The 14,371-nt window shown below is 43.4% G+C and overlaps 1 protein-coding gene across 2 annotated transcripts in view; it reads right to left on the bottom strand.

Annotated features, from left to right (window-relative positions):
- Positions 1-14,047, bottom strand: part of SCMH1 (Scm polycomb group protein homolog 1) — a 73,283-nt gene extending 59,236 nt beyond the window's left edge. The window contains exons 1-2 of one of the 2 annotated variants that reach the window (XM_088459993.1): positions 13,953-14,047; positions 1,609-1,685 (exon numbers count right to left, since the gene is read on the bottom strand). The gene's annotated coding sequence lies outside the window, so the exon portion shown is untranslated. Of the gene's footprint in view, positions 1-917; positions 1,037-1,608; positions 1,686-13,952 lie in introns of those variants that run through there. The other variant, XM_088459992.1, reaches the window with a different exon arrangement.
- Between the last annotated feature and the right edge of the window lie 324 nt (positions 14,048-14,371).

Genomic DNA, 14,371 nt, shown 5'->3' on the forward strand with positions numbered 1-14,371 from the left:
GTCACTTCATCAATATACACGTGTTTATATTCTAGAGTCACACTGCAGTTCTTAACAAAAAGGATACTTGGCCTCACTGTATAAGCAATCAATATTGTATACAAATTGTGGAGAACAGAAACGTGGTAGAGAAACACTGCACTGAACAGACAACAATCTGGTGACAGTCACACAGAAAGGAGGATTAGTAATCACCAGTTTTACACCAAGAATCCATAATTCATGAAGGTGTTTAATTGGTTTAGGTATGAATGGATTTAGCAATAATGTGTCAGAAATCTAGGTGGCAACGATGACACGTACACAAAGAAATACACAGTCACACTATGTTATACAGTATGCAGCTACAGAAGCTGAGGGGATTGCTACATCACAGTTTACACTGTATCATTCAGAGCAAGGCAGCTACAGCACAACACAAGGAATGCTGCCACACAGAGATCACACTGTAACATACAGCACAACAGCAAATTGGGACTGTTGCAACAGTCACTACAACATATTAGAAATGTCATATTAGGACAACACATTCTGTCCATCACAGCATACATTCTAATTTAAAAAACTCTGCTATTTTTCTCAATACACATTCAACTAATCTCCCTCTGTGTCTTTTTGTCAGAGCACTCCTCTTGCTGTTTTTCTCCCCTCCCCCTTCCTCCCTTCCCCCTAATCTACAACCATAACACAAGCAAGTGGATTGCAGCCATTACTCTCCTCCTGCTTTTTCCTCTGTCTCCTGTGGTTCACTCCAAACCTAGCTTTAACCCTCCTGTCTCCCTGCAGGGCCCTGTGTGTACGCCTGGGTGCTTCTCTCTCTGTCACACTCTGCTGTAAAAGTGAATAGGTCAGAGAACCACAGCCTTAGTGCTCTTAGATTTGTCTTGTCTCAGTCACTAACCCTAATGTTCACTTACCCCTTTGCTTATTCAATTTTTTTTTTCTCCCGGGCTTTGGTAGAGAAGGGGGGGATCTCAATCTCCATCCGCCATGATCTTTCCTACGCAACCAGACGTAAAAACAGACACCCCCTCCTTCTATCCACTCCTCCTTCTCCTTCCTTCCACCTCTCCTTCTCTCTCTTTTTGCCAAATAGGACACCTAGTGCCTGGTGTCTAGAACGCAGGCTGTGGGGATTTACCCTTGCATTGCCAGTTTCTAGGCATCACTAGGAGTAGTTAAAGGCATGGAGTTATACATTGGTGAATTTATGTTTATACACATAAATTGTTAGTCAATATTGTAGTGAATTATAAAATTGGTTTACATTTGCTGTGTTTCAAAAATTATTACATTTAAAGAGTTAATTGGGGGGGGGGCTTATATACCTTTCGGGTACAACTAATTGTAAAAAATAAATTGTTGTCTTAGGGCAAAGGTAAAATATAATTAGTGTAGTAACCACAAGTGCATGCACAGCAATGGCAGTGCTGCATGCAAACTAAGGATCAGCTTGTCTCTCTTTCCAATATAAGTAGATAACAGAATTAGGCAATTTGGTGCAAATTCCAGCATGTCGTGGCACAAACAGTCCCAGCATGCCCCGCAGATGGCATGCTGGGATTTGTAGTCACAAACCAAATTAGGGGAATCATCGATTGTCCAAACCTGTATAAGAGGATTTGTTTTTTTCTGGGTTGTTTCCACATCACTTGGCTTGGTCCACTCAGCAGTTTTGAGATCACCTAAAAAGAAAAGTATTTTTTTTATTTAGCAGCTGATAGGAGTTACAATGTTATAAATAGGCTGGGCTGAAACTAGCTGTATACTGTATGCACAGAGATTACACTATATTTCTTTCTTTTCTGATAATACAGAATGTCTAGTAAAAAACACTTACAAACTAGAGCTCAGCTGTTGTATGATTTGATATGTCTTTCAGCAATGTGAGTATCCATACTGTAATTATATGGGAGAGATAAAACACACACAATATTAGTAAAATGTGTCGTTTCTCTTTTATTCAGTGTTGTTTAGCACTTTTCCTAAAGCTGATGCCTCAGAGAATCTGCACAGGCACTGTTCTATTACAGGGACCTATTTATTTGCATCATTTCCCAACTTTTGTTTCCTTATCACTTAAGTAACCAGCCTATTTAACAAACCAAAAACACAGGAGATATCAGATACCCACTTTATCATGCTTGGCTTAATTAGCTAATGCCATCTTCAGATGGGATTGAGTACCCGATCCCAGCGCTGATAATGCCGGAGGTCAGAGTCTCTTCAGTGGAATCCCGACGGTGGAAATCCCGACGCATGTAGGTATGTATTCTTCCCCTATCCCTACGCCTAACAAATCCCTACTGCAGCCTAACCCTAACCCACCCTCCCGCAGCCTAACCCTAACCCTCCCCCTAGTGCCTAACCCCAACTCTCTCCCTAACCCTAAACCTAAGCCTCCCCCTACCTCAATACTCATCTTTGGGATCGCAGCCGTTGGGATCCTAGAGCCGGGATTTTGATTCCTGCCGGGATTGCAGTGCCAAGATTCTGACCGCTGGCATTGTGTGCGCCGGAATGCCGACTACTACTGGTGTTAGCCATTGTATCCTATATATACCCTTTATAGTATCGCTGGAAAGAGATTTGGGTGCATCTAGGAAGTGAAGGCTTTTGTTGAAAGACTTCATAATGGAGAAAGGCCATGATTCAGAGCCTCTCGTAAGCGGCCGCTCGTTCGTTCTGACCGATGTTCGCACATCTGCGCATGCGTACGGATTTTAATACGCATGCGTGAACCAGTCAGTGCGGCCGAAAATCGTTTGTTTGCTATATAGCGAATGCCTGCTACTTTGAGTGACAGAAGGAGGCGTATGTGGGTGGTAACAGGGGAAGGTGCTTGAAAACGGGGGTGTGGAATTCGAACGCAGGCGTGCTTAAAGGTCAAAACGGGCGTTTTAAGGGAGTGCATAATTAATCCAGCAGCGTCATTGACCACGTCACTTGTTTTTTTTTAACTCAGAACTGCTCGCAAAATAGCGGTTGAAAAAACCAGCCACAAGAATAGCGAGCAGTTCATACGCTGTTCGATGTACTCGATTAATCTAATAAATAGCGGACATGACGTATGGTGCGTGCGGCAAGGGGGCGTATTTTTCAAAATTACAACCGCAAGTTTTGCTCGCTCGTTCAGACTTAGAGGCGTGAACAGACCGCAATTAGCGAACGGTTAATTTGAATAGCCACCCCTTGTTTTAGAACGAATTACCGCAAATAGCGAGCGGCTCTGAATGAGGGCCAAAGTGCTTAGGTTTGATAGTGCTGTCCAGGCAAGTAAGCATTGTTAAATAGATCCAATAAAATGGTGCTAAATAATGCAATATGAATTGTTATTTATTAGGTTCAAATCCTGATAACTAATAAACTGGCTCCACAGTTACGGTTAGCTTTGACAAAGTTAGAGGTTGTATTAGAGACAATTACAGTATATGCACAGATCAGAGAAATAATAGGGATCAGCTATAAGGAGAGATAGGATAAATAATAGAATTCAGTTATATGGAGGAAGCGCTGCAGGAAAAGAGGACCCCCCACCCCGTGTGATGCTGATCACCTACAGAAGGGAGAAGAGGAGATTTACATATTGCTAGCGTATTGCCAATGTATTGTTGTCTGAAAAGCTTATACTCAAATACAGTATCTGTACCAGAAAAGCTTACACATTGCAAACATATTGTTGCCAGAAGAGTTTACACTCAGATATTCGGGTAATCCTGATTTTTCTCCTAATATAAAGTTCTATTTTTCTGCCATACTGTTGATGGTGCACTGTTATCCTGATTTTACCTTCTAATTTAAATTCAAATGTCAGAGGTTTAAGTTCTTGTATCTATTGTATTGTGCTGCTGAAAGTCCTTTTTACATTGCCTATATTGAACTCTTGGCTACCAAAGACCATTTCTTCCCGTAGCTACTTTGGTGCACTACAAGTGCTAAAATATATTGCACATATTGAACTCTTTGCCACCAAAGACTATTTTTGTTCCCGTAGCCACCTTGGTGCACTCCAAGTGCTAAAAATCCCTTGCATGTGTTGAACTTAATGCTTGAACCTGTTATGCTGCTAAGTATTGTTTGTACATTAATTGCTTTAGTGGTTGTTTTATTTCTTTCAAGTCAACATTAAATACCTTCAATACCAAAATAAAATACCGTTGCATCCTCCTTCATTGTGTGGTCAGTGAGTCTGCAGATAGGGAAAAGTTACATACAGTAGGTTGCCTCTCTATCACGGTGTGCTGTTACCGGCCTTGAGGATGAGGATGTGATCAGGAAGCATCCTTGGAGAAAGTACTGGACACACACCATGGGACCTGGGCCTTGTGAGTACCATAGAAGAGTACTCGGCCAAGACAATAAACAGGGGTGCCACAATGTGACGACTGTAGCCCGGCTACTATTAGCCGTCAGACATGTGGCAGACATGCAGAGGCAGATTCTATGGTCCTATGACACCACAATTAAACTCTTCAGCCACAATGCTAAGCGCTATGCTTGGCACAAACTTAATGCTGCACATCACAATGAAAACACCATCCCTACAATCATTGAGACATGGTGGCAGCATCATGCTTTGGTGATGTTTCTCTGTGACAGGAACTGGGAAGCTCATAAAAATAGAAGGGAAAGTGGATGGAGCAAAGTACAGAGAATTCCTGGAGGAAAATCTGATGCAGTCTAGGTTAGAAGATTTATCTTCCAACATGACAATTTTTTTCTGACCCTCATCACACGTAAGCAGTGTGTAACTATTCACATAACTAAACCAAGTCCATCTCTTAATCCACAGACAATAAGATTTCTGGAACTTTCCACCTTCTATTAATACTGACTGGAATGATTGTCTATATAATACAGCTGTGGTTCTGCAGAGTAGATCACTGTACATGTGGTAACAAATAAATAAGAGATATAATAAATAGTGTGCATATGTGTGTGGTAAGAAGATATAAGCCTGTAGGGTAGATGGGAGATTTATCACAGCCACTGTCAGCAACTCATACACAGAAGAACTGAATCGTAAAGGTAGTGTCTAGATGCCCTTCGCGGAGAGGACCCCGACGTCATGAGCTACTGTCCAACGTCATTCCCTACCATCCACGTGGACCTAGAGGGGGAATATAATCATTACCGAGCTCGAAGACCAATAACCGAGCTCGAAGAGTGGCAAGCAAAGCGAGCCCGCGAGGGGACAAGTTTCTTTTCTAGGTGGACTATATGAGCATGGAATCGCACTTCCGCCCTCACTGCACGTCACTTCCAGGTCCTTAGCGCGAAGGGGAAATAAGCTCTACCGAACCGTAAAGGACCAGAATGGAGGCCCTTTGACCTGTCACATGGTAAAAGGTAGCATACTGTAGGCAAACAAATGCAGATCTGCACAGAACAAAGTAGACTTAACCAGCACAATGCAGAACATTAACTTGTCACATAAGATCACTAACAAGACAATGTGATGCAATAATAGAAGTGCTGTGGATACAGTACAACAATGACCCAAAGCATACAGCAAAGCAAACTAGAGTAGAACACGAGAGATCATTTAATCTCTGGCAACATTTAAAAATTGCTGTCCAGCAATAATCACCATCCAACCTGATGGATCTTGAGCAATTGGTCAAGAAGAATGGGCTTACATTCTCAGTGGGGGGAGTGAATACTAATGTAATAACTTATTTTCAGTTTTGCGTTCCTAATTAACTTAGACAGGCGGTAGGATTGAAAAACATTTTGGCACAATATCAAGCACTTTGTATTTATTAGTGGGAAAACATTTTAATGAACTCCAACATGGTTCCATGTTATAACATAGCAAAATCTGGATTTTTGTACTTAAAATCCATTTCACAATTCAATAGGGGACACTGGGTATAAATAGTGGCGTGTGGAGCCTGGCACTTCAAAACTTGACTTGTTTTGAATAGGGCTCCTACCCCTCTGTACGCCAGATGGCTACAAACCTCAGAGAGACCACAGAACTAAACTGTCCCAACAGAACTATGGGCTTGATTCAGAGATGGACACATGAGCACAGCTGCTGCGTCTTTGTAAGCAGAGGCTATGTTAAAATATGCAAAAGCTGTAGGAGGCATCTTAAGTTAAAAAGACGCCCACTGTCAGCTTCTCTCATCAACTGCGTGACCATCGAACATCTGAGTAGCCCTCAGGTTACTCAGGATGTCTGGGAAAATCACGCGGCCAAGGACGTAGCCACCCCATTTTCTGGAAAGCTCAATGTCACTGCTTTCAAATACCAGCAGCATGTCAATCATGCTGCGGCTTTGAGGCACTGTGAGCGACATCACAGCCCCAGATATGCACAGTGCAGCTTCTGCACATAGTTAACGCTATTGGAGAGGTGCGTAAACATTGGGTTTACATACATCTCTGAATTAGGCTCTATGTACAGAAAAAGAACAAACACCAGAAAGCACTGGAAGGGATTCAGTGTCCCCCATGTAATCAGAGAAATGGATTTTACAATAAGTACAAAAAAAATCCTATTTTCTCCTTCCACTGGGGGAAAGTGGAACACTAGGGATATCCCAAAGCAGTCCTCTAGGGAGGAACTGCTCTATAAAAGTGTGAAGCACTTTGCGATTAAAACTCTCATCCATGGACGCAAAGATGTCAAACCTATAAAGTTTGGTAAAAGTGTGCACAGATGACCAGATGGCCACCCTGTACAACTGTTCAGCAGAGGTCACATGACGAGCAGCCCAAGAGGCATCCATTGACTTAGTGGAGTGAACCTTTATCTGATAAGGAATCGGCTAACCATGAACAATGTAAGCAATTCGAATAATAGCTCAAAGCCAATGAGCCACCAGGATTAATGTAACCTGTTACTGATTTATCTGCTTGAGGACCCAAGGCAACATTAAAATTGCAGGGAAGAGATAAATAAGTCAAAAGTCCCATAGAACCCCCATGGCATTGACCAAAAGAGCATTAGGATCTATAGTGCTGGAGCAATACCTTGTGGTTTAGCTGATACACCACCATGTCGAAGTCCGACAAACCACATCTGTCGACCAGAACCTGGAAGACATCTAAATGAAGGGACCATTCAGTGGGTTGGAGATCTTGATAGCTGAGGTAATCGGCCTCCCAATACTCGAGCCCAGGAATAAAGATGACCAATATGACAGGGACGTACCGCTCAAGCCACATCATGATGTTGACTGTTTCCTTTATGGCCAGAGAACTTCTTGTGCCCCCACAACCATGGCATGGTCTGGCTAAAAGGCCATTGAAGTAGAATTGCTGAACTATCACCCCCATTTCTCTGAGACTGTAATCTGTGGTCACTAGAGTACAGTCCCAGATGGTGAACAGTCGGCCTTGATGAGATGCCTCACGTCCAGCCATCAGAGGAGAAAAGACGGAGGATTGAGGGTAACAGTCTCTGTCTTGAGACCTGAGGAGAGGATCCCATAGTGGTACGGGAAAGCGTCATGGCTTTTGAAATCCCCTCCATGGATATAGCCTCCCATGCTGGTTCCTCTAGAGCTGCTGACCTGTAAGCCTCACTTTCTTTGCGAGAAGCTTCCAGCTCAGCAGAGAGAGAGGACATAACGGATGTAACCTGCGTCTAAGACGTTGGTTCTGACATTCCTGCAGACTGTTGTTCAGAATTGCAATTGTCACACAATTGGGAGTTAGATGACTGCCCTGTGTAAACTTAAGTGCACACTTTTTGTAGGTAAATAGCTTTTGAGATGCTTTTGATCTGCCAGTCATGCTACATACAGACCCCACACAAACAACATAAAAGTGTAGTGAAATAGGTCAGGAGAGAGCCATACCAGCCCTAATAGTACCAGAAAACGCTAGGCATAGAAGGAATAACCAGTGATAATAAGTAGTTACTAACCTTTCCTTATATGCTCTCGTGACCAGCCTAAACCCCTCAGTTACTTACAGACCAGGATTAGGCTATCCAGTTTCATGCAGCAGTTCTGTATGTGCAGCAGACGCTGATTCTGCTTTAATGGCCACCAGCGCGCTTACAGAGAACGCTGGGGACGATGGGAGGAAGGAGATGAGCTCCAGAGCTAAGCTCTGCCCCCCAGTTAGGTGCCTTATTTTAAATATATATAGCGCTATTTTCCAGCATCCTGTCTGGCTGTGAATGCGCAGCCTTTACTTGCCTGGCTGCCCCGCTAATCAGGGCAGCCTGCTGCTGCTGCTGAGTACCGCCTGTTGTGGATAACCTGGCTACCCCGCTACTCGGGGAGCCAGGTATACTTACAGAGCTGCCTGCTGCTGGCGGTAGTAGTGTCTGTTGGGGGTCCGCTATGCGCACTGCAAGAAGTGTGATATTACAGAGTGAATTCGCATTGCGAATTCAGGCAATATCACAGGGATTTACTATAAATCCCTTGCAGGGACAGAGCTTGCGATAAAGCTCTGTCCCTGCGGATCCCATCCACACTCTAGTCGCGGTATTTTCGGAAAAAATACAGCGACTAAGAGCCCGCGCATGCGCCGACCCGTTGCTGCTACCCCCCACCAATGCTAAGCCCCGCCCCCCGCTATTGCGGACCCCCGCGACCCCCCCCCCTCCCTTCATTACACTTACCTGCATCCTCCTGGCCTCCGGTGATCTTCTCCGGGCTTCCCGATCAGGTGATCTCCCATACTGCACTGGGACCCGATCACCTGATGACCGGGCAGCAGTGCACTGTGGGAGACCAGCTGACCGGAGAGGAGCCATCACCGGAGGCCCGATCAACGGTCCCTGGATTCAGGTAAGTAAAAAAAAAATGTTTACATTTTTTTTTCTTTTTTTTACAGCAATCAGCTTGCGGTCGATTTAGATCACACAGCTGATTACTGATACCGGCTCCCGCCTCTGCTCTCCCCGTTAGAGCAGAGTGGGAGCCCGGTAACCGGGGGAGACCCTGGATAACGCCACCTCCAGGTGGCGTTATTATCACAGGGCTTCCCCCGGTATTTTTTTACAATCTATTTTTAGTAACTCTGGTCGGATCACATTTCCCATTACAATTATGGGAAATGCGATCTGCTTTACTAAAAATAAGTGATACCTAGGGGTTGGAGTAGAATTTTACGAATTCTACTCCAATTGCCCTGTAATAACTACAGGTGAAACTAAAATAATGTGAAAAGGGTGTGAAAACACCCTTTTTCACTTTATTTTAGTAAAAATAATGGCCCTCATTCAGAGCCGTTCGCTATTTGCGGTCGTTCGTTCAAAAACAAGGGGTGGCTATTCAAATGATCCGTACGCACATTGCAGTCTGTTCACACCTCTAAGTCTGAACGAGCGAGCAAAACATACGCTCGTTTATTTGTTAAAAACGCCCCCTGGCCGCTCACACCATACGTCATGTCCGCTATTTATTAGATTAATCGAGTACATCGACCAGCGTATGAACTGCTCGCTATTCTTGTGGTTGGTGTTTGCTACCACAAATTTGCGAGCAGTTCTGGCTATAAAATAACCCAGTGACGTGGACAATGACGCTGCTGTTTTAAATATACACACCCATAAAACGCCCGTTTTGACCTTTAAGCACGCCTGCGTTCGGATCTCCACTCCCCATTTTCAAGCACCTTCCCCTGTTACCACCCACATACGCCTCATTCTGTCACTCAAAATAGCAGGCACTCGCTATATAGCGTACAAACGATTTTCGGCCGCACTGACTGGTTCGCGCATGCGTACTAAAAACCGTACGCATGCGCAGATGTGCAAACATCGCTCGGAACGAGCGTACTGCCGCTAACGAGCGGCTCTGAATGAGGGCCAATGTTAATAAATAGAGCCCATAGTGTGTCCTTAACAGTTCTGAATTAAATCACCCAAAGTGATAAAATAATAATAAATCTTACTCTTCAGAGTAATCATGAGAAATACAGTTTTCTTCTTAAAAATAATCTTTTCAGATTGAGGTCAGCTTGAAAAGAAACACAAGAGAATCGCAAATAATAGTGCAACACTGTCTAATAGATATCTCAATAAAATATTTCAAGAATGCATTCATAAGGATAGAATAAAACAGGCATATATCCACCACAATGAGGATTTTCCCTTTTTGTGGACTTGTTTCTAGGAGTAATTCAACCCAGGAATTTCTGGGTTGAATTACTCCTAGAAGCAAGTCCACATCAAGGGAAAATCCTCATTGTGGTGGATATATGTCTGTTTTATTCTATCCTTGTGAGTGCATCCTTGAAATATTTTATTGAGATATCTATTAGAAGAAAACTGTATTTCTCATGATTACTCTGAAGATTTATTATTATTTTATCACTTTGGGTGATTTAATTCAGAACTGTTAAGGACACACTAAGTGCCATTGTGAATACACATTCATTGTTTTGGTCTTTGTTTTGAGGGCCATTAAGGTGAAGGTTCTCAGTTATTCACAGGCTGCTGTGGTGATTTTGCGCAACTCACATAGATCACTCTTTGTATTGTAACAAACTAAGACTGGGCTTGTAGGGGGTATAGAGGGTGAGGAGCTAGTCACACACTTCAAAAGATTTAAAGTGCCAGCTCCACTTAGCACTGTCTATACACCACTGTCTTGAAGCCTCCAGTATCCCCTAGTGGATGAAGGAGAAACATCTATTCCATCATCCTGTGACACTGTGCTCTCCTGGATTACCTCCTATTTCACCAATTGTTCCTTTACTGCATCTACTCTTGACTCCAATTTCCAACCCTCTTCTCTTACCTAACCAAGTCTCCCAAGGATCTGTTCTTGACCCTCTACTCTTCTCCCTAAACGCCTCCACCCTTGGTGATCTCATCAGCTCCTCTGGCCAGTAATATCACTTGTACACTGATAACACCCAAATGTAACTGTCCTCCTCTGCCCTCTGCTCCTCCCCCTGTCTCCAGTTGTCTTTGGACATCTTATCCTGGATGTCGCTTTGCTGTCTGAAACTCAGTATGTCTACAGGTCCCTTTACCTCCCCTTCTCTCACCTTCCGTTGAAGTCAATACACTCTTCTCTGTCTAATATGTAACTGGTGGCAAGCCATGATAAACCCTTGTGGCTTTTCAAAGACTTGTTCAGGAGAGCTGTGTTACACACAGGATGCTCTAGTTCAAAAACAGGAACAAAGAGCAGCTCAAGGATCAAGGCCACTGCTATTCCTCAGTCCTGGTCCACAGTAAGAAGTCAGGAGAAAACAGTCTTTAAGCCGCTTACAGGTATGAGGGATTCCCTTGTGCCTACTTCCTGGTAGCATTTTTTATGCACTCTATATGACCATCTCTGAAAACCCATTGAATAAAGACACAGCACACTATAGCTGGCGGAAGAAGATACAATTTATTTAACACTTCCATAAAGTTGGTGGCCCCTGAAAACCAATTGCAAACATACTATTCAATTTGGTAATTGGGATGGGTACTCCTTCCCACCCCATCCACAGGTGGGCCCATCCGAGCTCACCCAATTTAACTGGGTTCTCCAATCCTATTGACTGTGAAGCCAAGACCTCAGTCACTCCTCCCTCACTAGCGGGGTGACTGTCCAAGTTTGGGCCTAGTGCCCCCGCTATGGTCAGCTTGGGAGGAGCCTTCATGTTCCATCATCTAACAAAAGGGATCCATGACACTACTAGCAGCACTGCTGCCCACATCGGCACAAGTGTCATACACAGACATAGGTGCCCAAGTTCGCAATTGCTTTTCCTCGGACGCCCAACTTCCAAAAAATAAACATTTTAAGTGTTAGTGGGGAGGGAGGGTGGGAAAATTACTTAGAAAGAGAAAGCACCTACCTGTGCGTTGCCTTTTGTTGTGAGTCACTTTAACCCTGTATGGTCTGGGCCATGCCCCAGGCCCCTATGATCCTACAGCAACACACTTCTTGCCTGTGACAAAGGCTATTCATCCAACTAGACCAAATTTAGATCCCCAATACCCCATCACTTATCTACATCGCGTCCAGAATGCGGACGCTGCTTCCGTAAGTCACCAGGAACTATATACAACACCCAGACTGTGCTTCCATTTGCTGCTGAAGGAGAAGCAGTGTCTGGTGGCTAAGAAACACCTGCTAGGAGTGTTCAAAAATAGCAGATCTCTGATGGAGGGAAGGATCCCAAAACAGATCTGTAAAATCATCACCTCAGATAGTGTGGCAGTGATAACTCAGCCTCTCGCAATGCATATGTACTAAGCTCTGGAAAGTAATAAAATAGAGAGTAATAAGCTGCCAACCAATCAGCTCATAACTGTCATTTTTCAAACACAGACTGTAACATGACAGTTAGGAGCTGAGTGGCTGCTAGTTTATCACTCTCCATTTTATCACTTTTCAGAGCTTAGCACATCTGACCTAATAACTACTCAGTAAACACATTGGGCTCTATTTACTACAATCCGCATATTGAATGCGGATTGTAGTGTGATATTACCGAGTGAATTCGCATTGCGAATTCAGGCAATATCACAGGGATTTACTATAAATCCCTTGCAGGGACAGAGCTTGCGATAAAGCTCTGTCCCTGCGGATCCCATCCGCACTCTAGTCGCGGTATTTTCGGGAAAAAATACCGCGACTAAGAGCCCGCGCATGCACCGACCGACCACCGCTAATAGCCCCCACCGTCGCTAAGCCCCGCCCCCCGGTGCTAAGCCTAAGCCCCGCCCCCCACGATCGCGGACCCCCGCGACCCCCCTCCCTTCATTACACTTACCTGCAGCTCCTGGCCTCCGGTGATCTTCTCCGGGCTTCCCGATCAGGTGATCTCCCATACTGCACTGGGGCCCGATCACCTGATGACCGGGCCCCAGTGTACTATGGGAGACCAACTGACCGGAGAGGAGCCATCACCGGAGGCCCGATCACCGGTCCCTGGAGTCAGGTAAGTGAAAAAAAAAATGTTTAATTTTTTTTTTCTTTTTTTTACAGTAATCAGCTTGCGGTCTGCTTAGACCACATAGCTGATTACTGGTACTGGCTCCTGCCTCTGCTCTCCCCGTTAGAGCAAAGTGGGAGCCCGGTAACCGGGGGAGACCCTGGATAACGCCACCTCCAGGTGGCGTTATTATCACAGGGCTTCCCCCGGTATTTTTTTACAATTTATTTTTAGTAACTTAGGTCGGATCACATTTCCCATTACAATTATGGGAAATGCGATCTGCTTTACTAAAAATAAGTGATACTGGGGGTTGGAGTAGAATTTTACTAATTCTACTCCAATTGCCCTGTAATAACTACAGGTGAAACTAAAATAATGTGAAAAGGGTGTGAAAACACCCCTTTTCACTTTATTTTAGTAAAAATAATGTTAATAAATAGAGCCCATTGGCATAAGTTAGTGTACATACAGAATCTAATGTCTCAATATTTATATTTCCTTAACATCAGTAGAATTGCCATACATGTGAGGTCAAATAAAACTTAAATCACATACTCTAAAAGAACATTTTTAGTATAACGTCAGATAATTACATAACATATACATAACGTATATAGCGTCAACCATTACCAAGCAAAAACTTGGGGTTTAAATATGTCATATAAAATGAAAAAACTGCTTGAAATCATAAAGAAAACTTTACAAAGCATGTACTAGAGTCATTTACAGATACAGGCGCTAATGTGCACTACTTCAGTAAGACCCAATCAGCTTGGATCACCCCAATACAAGTTGAACAAATTGAAACAAAATATCAGATTTTTTTATTGGGCTACTGTTCCAATGAACCTATGTTATTAATAAGTAATAACTCAGTATATATTAATTTACTATGTAGTATTGGTATCATTTTATTTTATTCAATGGATGGTACGTGCGTGAATATAATTATAATCAGCATAGCAAAAGTGGTAGGCACTTGTAGCAAATAAAAGAAAACACCCATGATAGGCATCAGACACATCATATTGTATATTACTATAATAACATTTACACATTATGGTTAATTATGGATAATAAATATACACACTACTCACCGTTCTATGTATCTGATCAGCCAAGTGTAGAGGGCCCACGTAAACGTACATTAGTAAGGTTACAATAAAAGAGAAATCTACTGCTTCCATATTTTCTGGAAAATATAGAAACAGAACAAAGAAATTAAAAGGGACATAAAAAATGGATTAACAAATACAAGAAAGCATCAATATTTAAATGTAAAAGTAGATTTCTACAACCGCATGCCAACTACTGTACAGTTACAGTATTCCTGTCCCAACACACTTATGCAGAGTAATGTACAGTAATACCCCTTTCACACAGCCAGCAAATAACCCTGGGTATTGCACATGAACACGCAGCAACCCGGGTTACTGTGCAGTGTGAAAGGGCCAAGTTAAAATAACCCGTGTCGAGCGACCCGGCAATTCAACTCGGTAACGAGCAGGGTTGAACG

The sequence above is a fragment of the Taudactylus pleione genome, unplaced genomic scaffold (assembly GCF_031769625.1).
Source record: "Taudactylus pleione unplaced genomic scaffold, aTauple2 ptg000959l, whole genome shotgun sequence".
NCBI classification, from domain to species: Eukaryota; Metazoa; Chordata; class Amphibia; order Anura; family Myobatrachidae; genus Taudactylus; species Taudactylus pleione.